The sequence below is a fragment of the Lepidochelys olivacea genome (genome assembly GCF_965140295.1).
Source record: "Lepidochelys olivacea isolate rLepOli2 genome assembly, chromosome: 1".
In the NCBI taxonomy this organism is placed as follows: domain Eukaryota; kingdom Metazoa; phylum Chordata; order Testudines; family Cheloniidae; genus Lepidochelys; species Lepidochelys olivacea.
This window is the reverse complement of record NC_140411.1, coordinates 290,524,767-290,535,901: the sequence shown is the minus strand read 5'-3', so window position 1 is coordinate 290,535,901 and position 11,135 is coordinate 290,524,767. Positions and strand designations below refer to the sequence as shown.

General features: G+C 38.5%; 1 long non-coding RNA gene across 1 annotated transcript; it reads right to left on the bottom strand.

The window, feature by feature from the left end:
* Window positions 1-342: 342 nt before the first annotated feature.
* LOC311523477 lies at window positions 343-8,714 on the bottom strand. The gene is made up of 3 exons (XR_014712349.1): window positions 6,684-8,714; window positions 3,619-3,779; window positions 343-2,991 (listed from the first exon to the last, which is right to left on the bottom strand). It is a non-coding gene; the product is annotated as an uncharacterized lncRNA (long non-coding RNA).
* Window positions 8,715-11,135: the final 2,421 nt, after the last annotated feature.

Here is an 11,135-nt window from a genome sequence, read left to right as displayed (position 1 = left end):
AAAGTAACTTTCTCTCTTGTCATGGTTAAATGTTGTTTGTTTTTTTTTGTCAGGAGTAGGCAGATAGGACAAGTACTATAAGAAACCTTTCTGAAGGTTACATTTTATAAAGTATTGTTTTGTAGTTATAGAGTGGAGAGCACTTTTTACTGCTCTAAGTGAAAATGCAACATGAAATAACGGTGGGAGGAAAATGAAGTATATCTGTATCAAATTAAAATACAATTACTGAGTGACTTTGAAATAGCACTTCACATCAGTGCTCTATGAAACACAGTGGATATTTTCACTCAAGAAAAATACATAGAAGAAAGATGTAAAGCAATTATTTTCTTCGTCCATTTTACAATTAATCATTCAGAACCCCAAAATTCACTACAGCTGTTTACAATAAAAAGAAATGCAAAGTCAAATTTGGCAAATTGAAAGTACATGGGAATTGAGACAAAAGTTAGACCAACAATAACAAAAGGAAGGGAATCATTTCATCAACTGAGAAGACAGATGAGGAATGTGAATACCAGAATTTTCCCTAACTCCTGAATGTTGATGGCTCCATCATGCTTTAATAATTTTCTCTCCCTGTACAAGCCCTCCTCTGAAAACTTCCCACATAGTTTTACTTCATATCAAAATGTGGTCTTTCTCTGAAATATGACTGAAAACATTTCATTGTGGGGTTCTATGTTTCATGTTTATCAATGATTTTCAAACTAAATTGTTCAGTTACCAAGTAAAAAGCAGGATTTTTTAATTTGTTTCTTAAATATCCTGCGCTCAGGAAATCCAATCTGCAATCTGAAAAGCAAGCTGGTTCTTTCTGCTTCACATATTACCAACAATAGAGATTCTGCAATTGGGATTTGGTTAACAATTATGTTGATGAGGCAAAAGCCAGAATTGTAGCCAGCTCACACTGTGTGCAAAGCCAACACAGCTAAAAGGAGTCAAGTGTAATAAAAACTTATTTTAATCAATAAAGTAAATTGAAATGACTCTGAATAAACAGTTGAGTAAGAAGGTGCTATTTATATACAACTGCTTTTCAAATAGATCCTCACATTGTCCCCAGTTCAGAAAAGCACTTAAGGTGATTAACTTTAAGTTGCTTATGTCCCATTGAAGTACAGTTTGATTTTCTTGAATGAGGACAAACTTAAGTGTATGCTTAGGTGCTTTCCTCAACTAGGAGTATTAATATTAAGATATTCATATCACTGTGGTTTTTTTTAAAATTTTCATATATTTAATACACATATACACAGACACTAAGAGTATTTCATGGCTTCTCAACCCTGTATTTCTTAAAGGCAAGCCTTAATACAACAACAATTAGCACAATATTGATATTTGTTAAGGGTGCTTAAAAGACAAAAATGACTTGTTAAAAGCCCCAGTTCAACAAAGCACATAAGTATATACTCATAGCTTTAATGGAATTTAAGAATATACTTATGTGCTTTGCTGAATAAGGCACCAGTCCTGCAAACACTTATGGCACTGTTAAAGATTGTAAAATTAAGCTCTTACATAAGTGTTTTCAGGATCGGGACCTTGGGAAGGTGCTTTTTCTGAATCAGAAGGATAATTGGGTTGCATTTTAATAAGGTTTGTGGCAAGATATTTAACTTCATGAAGCGTAACTGAAAATTATTTAGGAACAGAAAAACTTACTTCACTAATGAGTTGTGCAACTAGTTATTAAGGTATATGCTTCCACCTAGTGACTCATAGCAATAGCTTTTACATTTTAGAAGACCGCAGAAAAAGCAAATAAACATATACAAAAACAACATTCATCATCTATTAATGGAAAGGACCACAGTACTTAACTACATTTTGTTACTGCCACAGTATCTACTTTGAAAACAGGGTGAAAATGTATACTCTTAATTGGTCAGCAATTATTCATCGCATTAGTTCTGCAAGTACCATGACATCAGTCCTCATCACTGGTATTGTGGGAATACTGAGATTTTAGTCACCTCTGTGTATAAATCACTGCACCACTAGTCTCTAGTTGGGCTGCTGCTGAGCCTCCCCCTACAAAGGAGCTAACATGTGGCAGAGCAGGAGCAGCTCTGTGACCATGGGAAGAGGCATTTCTGATGCCATGCTAGTAAGGGGAGCACTAGTGGTGATGCCAGGATAACAGACACTACTAAAAGTATCAGAGACAACTTTTGTTTTTAAAGGGGAAAGCTTTAGTTTTTTATTTATCAGTAATGCAAACACATGCGTATCTGCTTCAGCCTGCCCTGTATTAGAAACAACAGCAGCTTTAGAGCCCAATCCTCCTGCCCTTAATCTGGTAAGCAATCCCACCAAAGCCAGCATGACTTCCTATATGAGTAAGGACTACACACTGGCACATGAAAAAGTTACCAACAAGAGCCCTTAGTCTCTAGGGTAATTAAAGGGTGATCCTGGGAGATGCTGAGCATGCTGCCCTGATCTAGCCAAGCACTTAAGTACTTGCTTAATTTTAAGCACATGATTAGTCCCATTGAAGTCAAAGAACTTAAAGTCAAGGAAGAACTTAAGTACTTTGCTGAATCGGGGACCAAAATATTCCTCTCACTTATGGTTTACAGAGCCAAAATGGTCATCTATAGTAACCTCCCATTATTGTTAGATGATTGGTCCGAATCCGGCCACAGTTGGAATGAGTGAAACGTCATTACCATCTGACAGCTTTTTGGTATCCCATGTAATTTAGTTGGTTGTACTGGCAGCAGCGTTGGCAATCCCAGAAGAGCCCAAGGAAATGAAGGGAGTGTCAAAATGAATTGCACTATCATCTCTACAGCTGACCTCTCCAAGCACACCGTGGAGCAATGTGAGGAAAGCTTGCATTGTTGGCTTTGTGGGTAAACAGAGGGCTCCAGTCTTTAGCGCTCTCCATCCAATATCTTTCATGATCACAAACGATACGAATGCGCAGAGCTACTCCTCAGTATCAGAGCTGAGGGTCACTATACAATCCTGGATCTACAGAAACAAACAAACCATATCAGTTAGTCAACTGTCTCTTGTAGAAAATAAAAAACAATTATCCAAGTTCCTTTTTCGTTTTCGTTTTAAAACATTTTAAAAAATAATTTGTGTAATGGCAAAATATGCAAATGTTTAGAATACAGTTATTTTAATATAAATAATAAATCTTAATATAATATACACAGAGAGACATTGTAGTTTTACAGAAATTAAAATTATAACCTAAGAATGAAATATGTTATCATACATTAAAAATCAGAAAGCATATTTTCTTCCTTTCCTATTCCTGTTAATTTCTCTCTTCCTCTGCTTATGTATTATTTTATGCTAGGACTTGGTTTGTATAAATGATACTGTATATAACAGAATTATTCTGTAATGATTTAGCTTCCCTTAGTGAAGTTACTGCTGCTCATCACAGGGGGAACTCAGAACTCAGACTGAATTTTAAAATGATTCAATTGATCAAAAGTACAGTCATTCTACTAAATAATAAACATTTTGTCATGAAAATAATTAATACAATAGAAAAATATCTATTTACAGATGAAATTTAATTCTTCATGTGTATAGTTAATACTGCACAGTATTTACACCCACAGGATATAAATTGCAGCCTACCTATTTTAAAATGTTTCATAGTATTTTCCCCAGAATTTTCAAGCTTTTGAAAACTGTTGACAAAAATTCCTCTTTGTTGAAATTCCTCTTTGTTCCTCTCTATATCAATTCCTGCTCCAGCACTGATTTAGTAATCAAGGTTGTTACCATATGACAGGTGGCTGGAGTCAAATACAAAATTGGTTTTAATGGTTTCGTTTGCATTTGCTTTCTTAATATTAGATTTTTAAATCACAATCATGATTTATGCAGAGTGGTACCTTTTTGGTATTAAAACAGAAAAACAATTGTAATAGAACCAATAAATTAATTCAAAGCTTACATCACATGACCATGTTCTATTTTCCTCAAGTTTTAAGAAAGATTCAACTTCATTGAAGTGTATGAATGAATCCTAAAGAAATTGCAGTCTCCTTGATTTACACTGGAATCCAATACCAACCCTTTTTCAGAATGCATCCAGATTTATTAGCAATGACCAGATGGGATCATAATATAACCTCAGGGAAGAAAACTAATGGGTTTCCCATCAAGTCATATTTGGATATGATCCAATCACTATTAACATATCCAGATTCATTAGGAGCCTCTGAATCCAAGCACAATTTAGCTGAGAAATTACTGAGAAAGATAATTTTGGAAATTATTTAATTTCTTCCCCATAGCAAATTCATATTGCATCTAAAGTTGAGGTAGCCCACCATAAGAGCAGCTGAGTGTTCTTTGTTTGTCATGCAACAATCACTGGGGTTAGAAGGGCTGGCCAGAAGCTGTATTCCTTAGTTTGCTTCTTGCACTTGTGAGGTCTTCAACAGAAACAGGGAAAACCCAAAACTCAAGTCTTCAAAGGAAGTGTAGGGAAAAGAGAAAGTCATCTGCAAATACTTTGTTTCAAATATATTTGCAACTTTTAAATCATCCTATGTACTCAAATCTGCAAAAGTTTTGGGTCTCAAAAAAGATTTTACATGTATTTTATTTATATCTTTTCATGTTATTGTTAAACAAAACTGGGGTTGCATTTAGGTTTTAATCCTTGCACTTATAAAAATCAGTGGCAAAATTCCTGTTGATTTAAATGGTACAGCATCAGACACTGAAGTGGATACATGTCCCACAGTGCCTACATGTCCAATTACTTTGTAACTGTACATATGCATGTAAATGAATTGTATGTGCCTGTTATTATTTTATCTTTCTGTGTAAGTATATTTCCCCATGTTAAACAAAATTTGTTTTCTTTTATTAAAGTTAGAAAACAGCACCTCTGTTTTGAACACTAGTTCATAAATTAATAGAACTGTACAATCAGGTAATTGTTTTGTGGATTATTACTATTTTTAGAAGTAAAATATTGTTGTTGGATATTTTATTAAAGGGACACATTTTTGTACATTTAAAATAGTTTTTATCTTTACCTTTATATTCCCTTATGTATAATACATTCATGGGAAATTAAAAATGAAATTACTTTACCCAATTAGCATTAATAATAGAGTAAGGAATGTGTGCAGCTGTAGCAACAGTGTTTGCTAGATTCCTGCTATTTCAATAACAGTCCTGGAAGCACAAAAGTTTTGTTTTCTGTGGGTTCCTGAAAAATGTGTTTTTACTATAGAATTAGTAATCTGGTTAGAATTCATTTTTAAATAACAAATGTCCTTTCCTGCATTACTAATGACACCTTAAGAATTTTAAAAATCCAATTTACTTTTCATCATCTATGCTGCTGATTTAAGTTATTGCATATATCTACATTTGGACAATGAAAACAGCCCAGACATTTTTACTTACATTTCTGGTCAGTTTCACTTTCTGGTTTTCCTGCCAGAATATCTGGGCTGCAACTACCACATGGGACTTTTAAAATCCAAACAAGACAAGCAAACAAAACAACCCTCTTTTCAGTGATTTTTTTATTATTATTTCATGGGAACATTTGAAATGATTGATATTAGAGTCTGGCAAAAACTTTTCTTTAAAAAACAGAATACTAAATTTTGGGACATGCTCCTTTTACATTCTTCAGTGATGGAATGATATGTTTTTAAAAAAAACGGCAGTGTGGGAAAATCTTAAGAATTTGGAAGGTATTCCTAATAAATAATAATTTTAAGATATTTTAAAATTTGAGAATGAAATACCAATGACAAGTGTGATTTAAGTGTGTTGTGCTATAGTTATAATTATAAAAATAGTAATATGGCTAAAACAAACAAACAAATGTTGTAAAACTTTTTATTCTTTTAAATAAGTGACCTTTTATAAAATTTTAAAATGTTGATTGAAAATTAGTGGTATATTTAAACTAAAAAAGTTTAATTTTCTTTAATATTAGAAACAAAATTATTTTAAAAGAATTTGACTAGTTCGTGTTTGCAGCGTATTAAGAAAACCGTATCAGAATTTTCCTCTGTTCCCAAAACTGTATCTGATACTCGTGGTGCCATCTAGTGGACACTATCATTAAAGCAAACAGTGCTCACCAACATAAGGATCAACGTTTTTATTTACTCACCGGACTGGTACAACACTGGGTACAGCAGTCCAGACTTTCCTAGACTGGCTCCTGATTAAATCATTTCTTGGAGTGAGAATGTAGTTCATTCTTCATGGCGTCTTTACTCAGAATGTCAATAAATATTCTAATTAGTGCCAATTGTGACATGTTTTCTAGGAACTAGACTGAGAGGAGACCAGCAACTCATTCTACTTAGGCCACTGAGCAACCACCAGACACTAATGACCGTGACTAGGATGAATTTGAATCAGTCTCCTAGAGATGAAAAAAACACCATCTCTCATTACCAATCACTCAGGCCATCCAGTCTCTTTCTCTAGACAGTTTTTTTTTTCTTTTCTTTTTAGTGATGGGAGGATAACAAGAGGGAAGACAGATTAGAGGGAATCTCTCATTTCCTCTCCCTCCCATGACCCTCGGGTTGCAACTCAACTTCCAGCCATGGAGGGATTGACCCCATTTCTTCAGGAGCATATCAGTGCTGTATGGAGTATTGGTCAGGGAAACTTGCTCAGGAATTACACAATGCTGATAAATGTACTACCTCCAAACTACTGTCCAGGTAGCAAGGGACCATGCTAAGGAGATGAACTCTGATCCCCTGCATTTCAGCCACACGCACAGATTGTCAGCCTGGCCATAATGTCTTCAGTTCTTCAGTTTGTCTACAAAAAATTCCAGACAGTCTGTCAAATCATTTTTTAAAAGTGATGCAATTAGACTTCTAAAATGTTGGAGAGTCTGAGGGCCTGCCGGACTCAGATTTTTGTTTTTTAAAACAAGCAAAACAATTAAATTAAAAATCCACAAGCAGTTTTCCCCTTGGGGACAGAAAAAGAGAAGACCCACACTTGACAAATACTAATCACATTGCTTAATGCATTGTTGGAAGATGCTCAGGTTTTACATTAGAGGACATGGATTAAGGACCAGAGTAGAATACACTAGATTAATCATATCTAAATTTAGGGTGTTTTCACAAGATGTCTTACACAAACACAAGAATGTTTAGGCTGTTTAGGAGAGGAAGCATGTCCCAGTGGTTAGAGCACTAGCCTAAGACTTGGCAGAGTTTTAGTACAATTCCCAGCAGCATCATAGACTTCCTGTGAGATCCTGGGCATTATGTACTTCAGTTTCCGCCATTATAAAAATAGGGATAACAGTACATCTCTACCTCCAGTGGTTGTGTGAGGATAAATTATAGCAGAGAAGTTGATCTGTTATAGTTAAGAATGAACATCACAGCAGTTGATGCAGAAAGTAAGTTTTCTAAAATATGCGTGTTTACCTGGATCGTCTTGAAAATTTGCTGTCTCATGAGGATGTAGGGTAGTGTTAGTGGTCCACATTCGGGTCATTTAAGCACAGGGTTCCCGAGATACAGCCCCCACCCCAAAACCCCCAGCATTTTACAGAATCACCTGGTTCTTTAACTGATTTTTTGGACACAGCTAGGGCTCAAACGATGGTTCCAATTCTCTCCAAACAAATCCCAGTCACTCAGGATTTTTCTTAGCTACTGCACTTCAGCAAATGCTCCTTTGGGGAAGCAATATTGAAAAAGTTAAGGGTAAAGTTTGTAACTCCAGGTCAGAATTACATCTAAAAGATGAAATGCACATATGGAGCAAAACTAGGGTTCTGTCCTCAGTTCTATCTACACACCTACATAACTATACCTCCCTAAGTTTAACACACTTTATTCTGTTCAAAAAACTAGGCAATTCAAATGAAAGGTTACAGTAATGCAAACATAAACTTCTGAAAAAGCATGAAATATAGTTAAAGTACATGCCACTCCTTCATCACAATCTTAACTCTAACCCCTGGGGCTGGCAATAGCAACTGGGAATGACTCAGTTAGGGTGGTGCCATAAGCAAAAGTAGAGTGACAAAGAGACATGCCATTGTTTGCTGGAATTTAAATCTAACACCACAATTATCTGCATGCACGTAGCTGCTTTCATTACATTAGGTGTAGGCGTATTGAATGGAGGGATTAGCTGGAACAGGCTGGAACAGCTGTCTCTGTGATTTGAGGTCAGGTGTACATGTACTTTGAGACATCAAGCGTGTCCCATTTCAGCACTGAGTTCTGTAGGTCACGTCAGTAGTGGTGAACAGGAGTGTTCTTGTGATGAAGACTGTCAGCAATCTGGTGAAGGAGCCGTAACATTTAGCAAGGCTGGGCTGGTTTGCATGGAGTACGTTCAGTGTTTTGAGTGAAGGCCAGGAGTAGATAGCTCCCGTTGCTATACCTAACTTAAATGCAAGCTTCACCTTAGCAAAGAGGATCAAGATATTGTTCTACAGTGCTCATATGCACTGTTCCCCAAGTGTTCTGTACTTCTGTAAAGGTAGAATACTAGTATGGGTTTTATTGGCCAGTTGGTGCATCACTCAGAGGGCAGAATTAAGGTTGCATTGCAAGGATGGTGCTTACCTTAACTAAGTATTCAGGGCCGGCCCTAGGCTCCAGCAAGACAAACAGGTGCTTGGGGTGGCACATTTCTCGGGGCAGCATTCTGGAGCTGGCCATATCGCCCCTGGAAATGTGCCCCCCGCCGCCCCAGGTCAACTCCACCTACTCCCCTGAACGTGCCGCCACCACTCCGCTTCTCTCCCCTCCCTCCCAGGCTTGCTGCGCGTGAAACAGCTGTTTGGCGTGGCAAGCCTGGGAAGGAGGGAGGGAGAAGCGGAGCAGTGGCGCATTCAGGGGAGCAGGCGGAGCGGAGGTGAGCTACGGCGGGGGGGAGCCACAGGAAGCAAAGAGGGGTGGAATGCAGCATGCCCAGCGGAGGAGGCAGGGCCGGGGATTTGGGGAAGGGGCAGAGTTGGGGCGGAGCCAGGGGGGCCACAAAAAAAAAAAAGCAGGGGCAGCCAAAAATTTTTTTGCTTGGGGCTAAAAAAATCTTAGAGCCGGCCCTGTATATATCTCCTGATTTTCAGAGTGTAGCTGAGCTTGATGTTCTGGAAGGGCATGGGGCATGACCGGGCAACCTATTACCTATTAGCTTTGTGCACTTGGGGAACCAGGGTGCAGTGCCAGCCTGTCTGACTCACGGAAGACCTCCCCGCCCCCAGCCTCTGCTTGAACCAAAGCCGATCATAAGAAAGACTTGCAAAAAGCAATTAAAAGGTGGTGGAAGACACACCTAACCCCCTCCGGACAAGGGTGACAGGATTAAGGAAACTCCCCTAGCCTCATTTGCATCGAAGATGGGACAGGGAGGCATCGCCATTAGAATACAGAATGGAGAACAGAGATTCCAAGGCAAGAACCACACTGAACTCTGGAACCAGAAAAGCAGGGAAGCACTGCATGATGGGGAATCTCTGCTCCAGACGTTAATGAACTCACGCCTGCACCCACCCAACTCAGTAGTTATCAGACCAATTCTAGAAAAAATCCTTTATTGGGATCCAAAATACTGAAGCTGCCTCTTGACACTGTGAGCTCCTTCAAAGGAACACCACCTATAGCCAGGAATGATCAGTTCCTATTGTTGAGCCTGAACAAAACCTTGGTGTACTCACTTGAACCATCAGTTTACCCATAAGCAAATCTAGTGTTCTCCCTTGAATCACTGTTCTTTCCCTACAAAAACCCCTATCCACGCTCAAGTGTGTGTTCTGATGCCTGTAACCAACATCTGCATCAGGTCCATTGGGACTTCATCTTCTACTGACTGACCATGCTGAGGGCTTGGCCTGTCTCCAGCACTTCGCACCCTCAGTTTCCACCACCATCTGGGAACCCCGAACTATTCAAGCTTCCCAGAGTGCTGAGAACCCAACCCTCTCTCCTTCTCTCTCTAGGTATCGTCTTCTGACCCTGACTTGTGTGATCAGTTATAGGTTTCTAAACCTGGCTTTTATAATCAAATATAAGTTAGATTTAATAACGGTTTTATTTGTTTGGCTCCCCTTGTAGGGTTATTACCTGTCAATAATAACTTTCATGGTTAAGCTGGTTGCTTCTCTCGCTCTCTCTCTCTCCTCCCCCCCACCGTAGATGTTTTTTGCCTTCCCATTTGCTCTGCAGCAACACTCCTTGTACCTAAGCTAAAGATTCCTGCAGCGCCCAAAAATCTTGTGGGGTTTGCTCATCAAGTGGGTTACTACCAGAACAACTGTAACATGAAAGTGGGGATAGGGACATGCTGAACCTGGGGCATATATGGGTGGCAGCTTGGAAGTGCGGCTCAACCCAGCCTTCTGAGTCCAGGGGACATAGAGGGGTCAGCTTGGGAGTGTTGATTAATCCATACTCTGTTAATGTGTGGGGGTTTGTCTGATTCTGTGGCTGGAAGAACCCAGCCCTAGGGAACCTAGGTCCTGCAGGATAGCTCCACTGGGAAGGAGCATGCAGAAGGGAGAAGCAGAGCTCCATATGAGAACACAAGTGACACAAGCAGTACATGGACAGAATTACAGAACCACCCCCAGCAGAGTAACCCTAATAAATGAGCATACCCCAAAGTAACAGGCAAATCTGCTAACAAACCTTAACTGTGGTAATGCAGCTTTTGTCAGTAAATAAATTAAAGATTGAGATACACTCTTATGATGGTGACAGGGACCAAATAAATACTCAAAATTGCACTTAATGCTGAAAGAAAAGCAGCATGAGTATTTGATTTCCAACACGTCATTACCATTTTCTTCATAAGAGTCTGCAAATCTCATATATTGCAGAGACTATCTATTTTTGTTAGGAACACCTGAAAGTCGCTAACTTGATGGCCAGTAACCAGTGTCAGTGGAAGAGGAGATTCTTGTACAAAAATGAGCCCCCTGCTATAATGCTTTCTTCAACTACTGTCGCCAATGCAGATGCTAAAGAGAACATTAAATAGAATATTTTAGAGAAAGATGGAGGCAGCAAGGATTCCAGGAAGAATTCTTTTAGTCCTACCTTTCTGTTTCTATATCATATCAGGAAAAATCATACAATTGTACAGGAAATGGTTTACCTTGGACAAAAGTTCCC